Source organism: Triticum urartu, chromosome 2 (genome assembly GCF_003073215.2).
Source record: "Triticum urartu cultivar G1812 chromosome 2, Tu2.1, whole genome shotgun sequence".
NCBI classification, from domain to species: Eukaryota; Viridiplantae; Streptophyta; class Magnoliopsida; order Poales; family Poaceae; genus Triticum; species Triticum urartu.
Window position 1 is genome coordinate 307,868,151 of NC_053023.1, and position 6,796 is coordinate 307,874,946.

Below are 6,796 nucleotides of genomic sequence, written 5' to 3' on the forward strand. Positions count from 1 at the left end.
TTTAATGGAGCATGGTATAGTTGGTACTCCGGCATCTCCTAGTTTCTTTGGTATTCCACCTTTAAAAGTATAATTGGCAAGCATGGTGGAAATTTCATCTTCCGGTATCTTTCTTTTATTTGTAACAATATCTTTCATATACTTAGCATAAGGATTCATTTTAAGCATATCTGTCAAACACATACGCAAAAAGATAGGTCTAATCATTTCAGCAAAGCGCTCAAAATCCTCATCATCTTTTTTCTTGGATGGTTTAGGAGGAAAAGGCATGGGGTTTTGAGCCCATGGTTCTCTTTCTTTACTGTGCTTCCTAGCAATGAAGTCTCTCTTATCATAACGTTGGTTCTTTGATTGTGGGTTATCAAGATCAACAATAGGTTCAATCTCTACATCATTGTTATTGTTAGGTTGAGCATCAACATGAACACCATCATTATCACTAGGTTCATGTTCATTACCAGATTGTGTTTCAGCATCAGAAATAGAAATATTATTGGGATTCTCAGGTGTGTAAACAATAGGTTCACTAGAAGCATGCAAAGTCCTATCATTTTTCTTTTTCTTCTTCTTAGAAGGACTAGGTGCATCAACATTAGTTCTCTGAGAATCTTGCCCAACTCTCTTAGGGTGGACCTCAGGATACAAATGTTCCTGAGTCATTTTACCCCCTCTAGTCATAACTATAACAACATTATCATTTTTCTTATTATTTAATTCATTAAGCAAATCATCTTGTGCTTTAAGCACTTGTTCTACCTGAGTGGTAACCATAGAAGCATGTTTACTAATAAGTTTAAGGTCACCTTTAATTCTAGACATATAATCACTCAAGTGTTCAACCATATAAGCATTACGTTTCAATTGTCTACCAATATAAGCATTGAAGTTTTCTTGTTTAACAATAAAATTATCAAACTCATCCAAGCATTGGCTAGCAGACTTATTACTGCGAATATCACCTTCATCAAATCTATAGAGATAATTTACCTTTACTACCTGTGTGTGACGCCCGGATAATTAAGCTATAATAAGCACACACTAATGGTGCCATGTCATCGCAATTAATTTTCTAAAAATCACTTTGATCCAAACCCAAGTAATTCAAATTTAAAGTACAACTCAAATATTTACATCCTCAAACATGCAAACAAAATAATTCATAATCTCTCCCTATTAATCTTTACCTACTAATAAAGCAGCTATTGCTTCTGGTCGTCCGTCATTAATACTTTTGCAAAAAATCCCTTGAAGCTCACACAAATCAACCCGCAGTCCAAATCGAATCGGTACAAAGGAAAAAAAATAAATGCAGCCATGCTCTGCCTCACGGCGCTCCGCCCCGCGCCACACACCTCCGGCCATGCCCCGCGCGCCGCCGGCGCCTCCCGCCCCGCCCCCCACCGCCTCACCACGCGCCGTCGACCGCCTCCTTCCTCTCCCAATCCCATCTCCTCCTCACCCGCGGCTTTCTTCGCGGTTCACTGCTCCCCTCGTCACGACCTCGCGGGAGGCAGAGGATGGGAGGGTGCGGCGCTCGCGGGCCGATCTGCGCCGCCAGGACTCGCCCGACCCGCGGGACGCTCGATCCGGTGACGCACCAGTCGCCGGTCGTCGGCCCGGCCGACCGACGACGGAGATCGCAGCACCCTGCACTATCATTCTGCCTCAGCCCATCCTTCCTCGATGTGTGCTGCCTGGGAGGGCTCGCGCTCGCCGCTCGACCAGAGCCACACGGCCATCCGGTCGTCGTTGCACTCGCCGCCCCCTCTGCTCCTCCACCTCAACTTCGGACGCACGTGTATTTCTGTGCCCACCCCATGCTACCAGAGGAAACCGCGTGCTAGTCTCTCTGGATGACTTTTATTTTCTGCTGAGGATCACGAGTTTGCACAGTTTCATGATGTCAAATTACTGCATATGTGGTGCTTCTTGTCAATAGGGATAGAATTAGCTGGTCATAGGTTGTGGATGTTCTTAGTTATTTTTTGCACACAAGGTGTTTGGGTGTTTGTCCGAGCCTGTTTCAGTCACAGATCCTTGAGGTTAACTCCCACATGAATACATCATGAGAATAACTCTCCTTCCATATGATTCAAAAAATGGTATGATGGTGGAACTCAACCGGGTTGCTAGACTAATGTGGCGTTGGTGCGTGCATCTGGATGTACGTCAGTGTTCACAGCCAGAGGAAGTGGGTTGTTGCAGGCAGAGGCGGATTAGGATGAGTATGTCACGATTAGAAGAGTTCTCTTGATCTTTATCGGAAAAATTGATAGTTTCCTTGATTTGTTTTGGTCTAGATTAGCAAAGCAGTGCACTGATATTTGTTTTGTGGTGTAGGAGCTTCAAGACAGCAGGGGCAGCAGGCTTCGCTCAACATATTCATCTATGATTTTCTCCCTGATTTTGAAATTATTTGGCCCCTATAGTTCCCTTGAGAAAAATCAGAGTATTTATGGACTATGTTCTATGGGTTGACAAATTTGATTGCAGGGCTGGCAAAGTAAGTGCAGTGTCACCGTTGCACATATATTCAGGGCCACATCAAATTTCAGTCAGAAGAACATGACCAGGCAGGGTGCTTCATGCAGTATTGGGAGTGAGAAAGTTTGATGTATAATCAGTGTCGCCTCCACTCTGCCCCGCCCCTGTGCTTTTTCCTCGATGGAAATGCGGGCCACCATGCCGCTCACTTCACGTGCAACCACTTCATCTCCAACCTGTCGTTGGAGAGCATTGCAGACCGAGCGGACAAACGACGAGGTGTAGCAGCACAACCTTGCCTCTTCCCCTTACTCTCCTTCACAAGCGAGCCAAAGACACCCCAAGTTGTGGCAACCATCTGAGGCCAGCCTTGCTTGGCATACATGGCTGCATACATGTGATGGGAAACATGCATGGAAGCTTGGGCCTGGATATGCAATTATGCCTTCCTAAGTTTTACTGATGCAATTTCTTTTTGAAAGAGCCCTGAAATCATTTACCCTTTTGCTCCTGAGAATTGTTTACCATTGTGAATTGTATCAATGGTCGAAATGGTCAATTAACGACATAGACCGAGATACCATAAAACCCCTTCAGTAGATCGACTGAAATATGAACATTATTGGCCCAAAGTTACAGGATTGCACCAATTAATTGCTAACCTCTTGGTTTTAATGATAATTGTTCTACCATGTGTTTTTCTTCTACTAGCATCCCATCCACAATGTCAGTTGGAATTATATATATATATATATTCTGCGAGATGTGTTCAAATCTCTGTATTTTTCCATGATATTAACAATTTTTCTTTGAATGTTTAAGTGAACGTTCTCTAAAATTTCATTTTCAGTTAAGTCTGGTCTTTCTTTGGGTAATTTATATAGTAAGGTCTGCAAGAATTGAATGCAGATCCACTATTCCCCCCCTCTGTATTTACTGCAATGCATATTTACTTGGAGCTAGCATCACATACTGTATGTCAAGTGCCAAGTCAGTTTTCACTAAATACAAATTAAAAAATATATATATGAACCTTTTCATTAGCTTTGGCTGCACGTTTCTGGATAATGTCAATATCAATATTTGTAAGTACTCTTATGAACTCATATGATGCATCTCCCATTTTTTTATCTGCAAGGTACCTGACATAGTGTTTGGACAGACTTATTTCTGGTAGTAACTTCTCCATTGTGAAACTACTTTCCACTACAGTAGCTTGCGGACAATGTGGGCTACTACAAGACCGAGACCTGCATTAAAAGATGATTACATTTAGGAGTGAATGGTAAAGAAGGTTTTGATTTTGTTTAAATTGCAGTATATGTTTGAAAATTATTCATTGATGCTCAAAGAATATCCTGTAGATGATTATGTGGAAAATAGTTCATCCTGCACAGTTTTCTCGGCAAGCTGGAACTTCCAGTTATACTGGTTGTATATTTATGGGTTATAGACTTATAGTTGAAATTTTCAAATGATTAGATATTTTTGTAGTTGTAGTTGAATTATACAAGTGCCTAAAAACTGAAGTCGGCATTTCTTCACTAGAAGCTATGTTCACTAGCTTGATTTCTCCTATGATATGTAGAATTTTTATTTCCGGTACATTGTTGTAGTTTCCTTTTTTGCTGTAGCTGCTTATCTATCAGAGTATCTATGCATGTGTGGGTTTATGTTTCACTAACTGCCCTATAAATAATCTGAATTTCTTTCAATCGATTGATTGTTTTGTAATTTTCAATCCATGTCCCACAACATAGTTCCTCGACACCGGGTCAATCCTGGTTTATGAAAAAATCAGGAGTCTGAACCATGCAGTCTACTCATAGTGAACCACAGTTCTGAACCATGCATTCTTAACCCGGTCAACCATGTTTTGCCCGTGGTGAGCCATGGGGTCTGAACCATGCTGCCTGAACCAGATCGACAGTATATCTCCGTAGGTTGTTGAAATATGAGTCGGACCATGTCTTAAGGTTGTGGAAATGTGAGACGAACTAGGAAGTGAGAACTATGAAAAAAAATCACATCAGGAGCACAGTCGTGGATAGTGATCAGCATATTATTATTCTAGGTGACCCAATATTCTTGGTTATAATGGAGGACTAAAGAGGGTCCAATTTATGTACAGGTGAAGAAAATCACCAAAATGGAAGGAGTTCTGTATTATGATCTATTACAATGTGCTTGAAGCAATACAGAACCATGATTATACTTAGTATAGTACAAACTAAATGTACAATACAGACTTCCAAGTAGAATCTTTGGCCTGCAGCTCACCTGTTATCTGTCACTTCAGAGGTTACTTGGGTGGGACAACCAATGTATAGATAAGAAATGCCGAAACGAAGATAATCACCCCTACTAAGGTAAATATTGGGCTTGTTCACAACATCAAGTTAGACCTCTCAGCTCTTTTGATTGGATCGACTTCTTCTGACAATGGATACTCAATGCGCCGTGGGTTACAGGTCACATATTTGTTCGGTGAGAACTCTGAGAATAGGGTCTTCTTCCCTTTCTTCTTAAAACTAGACCAAGCCTTATCCCAGTCGGTTGATGATGTATCACCTGAAAAAGTAAGATAAGAGAAATGATTCAACCTGCAAACATGTTTTCATCGTAACCTGTTATAACAAACTATGTGCGACATGACCTTTTTAATCTAACTTCAAAAAGGAACTTCACAATCTACTACTCATTATCCATCAAATTTATATATGTACATCTATACATCTATACATCTATCTCTCCCTAATAATAATTCTCTCCCTAATCTATCCCTAATAATAATAAAGCACATTTTGATTTTGTCGGGTTCACCATCACAATACGCTTTCTTTCTATAAATTTACGCTTTCAGTTTGAATTTAAAACATATGCACGAGATGATACTAAAGTGTAAGAAAAAAAACAGTTTTTTGTCGTTCGAGGCAGGCCCTATTATTTCACGCTGAATTCGCAGCGACAACCTGCGTGGCCCATCTACGCTGGCAAAGACCAAAAAAATTTGTGCCATACATGGGGATCGAACTCACGTCCTCCCACTAAGCCTGTAAGACCGAGACCAATTGAGCTACTATCTTAGAATATTTACTTTTACTAAAGTCTAAGAATATTACTCCCCCCATTCCATAATATAAGAGCGTTTTTGACACTACACTATTTGTGGTTGTGCTACACTATAAAGAACTAGAATTGTATTTATTTATTTTGTCTCCATTGCAAGGTTGTTGGCACATGTTTCTATAAATAGTGTGGATGCAACTTATACATGGTTCATCTTTCATGTAAACGATTTTTGACTCTCGGCATGGAGCCAAATTATGCAGAACTTGAAAACGAACCTTTAAGTAAGTTTACAAAATTTCTGCAAAAAATACTCACGTGCTTATGGATATATACTACATATCACTAGATTATTGATAAAAAATATGCTATGATGCCAGCTAAACAATTTTTTTAAATGAACAGATTATGCTTGCTGCAACGTATTTTAGGTTAGTTTGCTTGCTGCTGCAATTATTATTCTAGGTTAGTTTGCTTGGTGCTATTACTTCATATTTATTGAAATTCAAGAATGAACAAATAATCTAAAGAATGAACTAACAATCAAGAGGTGGTTGTTCAGACAGATCAATGTACTTGAAATCATACCCCATATGTTGATGAAATGAACCAATTTCTTATCATCAGCGAGCGTTGTCCAACGACATGGTTCCTTGATCTGGCAGATTCATAGGAGCCAGCATTTTCTCCCGTTGCAACGCACGGACATCTGTGCTAGTAATAATAATAATAATCTATCCCTAATAATAAAGCACGGATTGACTCCGTGGGTTCACCGTCACAATACGCTTTCTTTCTGTAAATTTACGCTTTCAGTTTGAATTTAAAACATATACACGAGGTGGTACTAATGTTGCCATTGGTATAGATTTGACAAATTACGATTTTTATCCGTCACGGGCTTTGCCCCACATGGGCCGAGATTGCGAGCTGCGACTTCGCCCTTGCATATGGGCCGAGATTGTAGAGGAGCGCAGTAAAAATTAGTTGATTTTCATGGAAGTCGAACTGAAAACCTGCCATTTAATCTCAACGTGCACAACCAACTGGCTAAAGCCAGGCACGCGTTAGCTTATGAATTTCACGTGCTTATGGATATATACTACATATCACTAGATTATTGATAAAAAATACTCACGTGCTTATGGATATATACTACATATCACTAGATTATTGATAAAAAATATGCTGTGATGCCAGCTAAGCAAATTTTTTAAATGAACAGATTATGCTTGCTGCAACG

General features: G+C 40.1%; 1 long non-coding RNA gene across 2 annotated transcripts; it reads left to right on the forward strand.

Annotated features, from left to right (window-relative positions):
* Positions 1 to 1,220: 1,220 nt before the first annotated feature.
* Positions 1,221 to 5,059, forward strand: LOC125537114. 2 transcript variants are annotated; one of them, XR_007295603.1, is made up of 3 exons: positions 1,276 to 3,769; positions 4,616 to 4,853; positions 4,956 to 5,059. It is a non-coding gene; the product is annotated as an uncharacterized LOC125537114 (long non-coding RNA). The 2 variants fall into 2 exon arrangements; XR_007295604.1 differs by lacking the exons at positions 4,616 to 4,853; positions 4,956 to 5,059 and adding an exon at positions 3,849 to 4,199 and having other exon boundaries at positions 1,221 to 3,769.
* Positions 5,060 to 6,796: the final 1,737 nt, after the last annotated feature.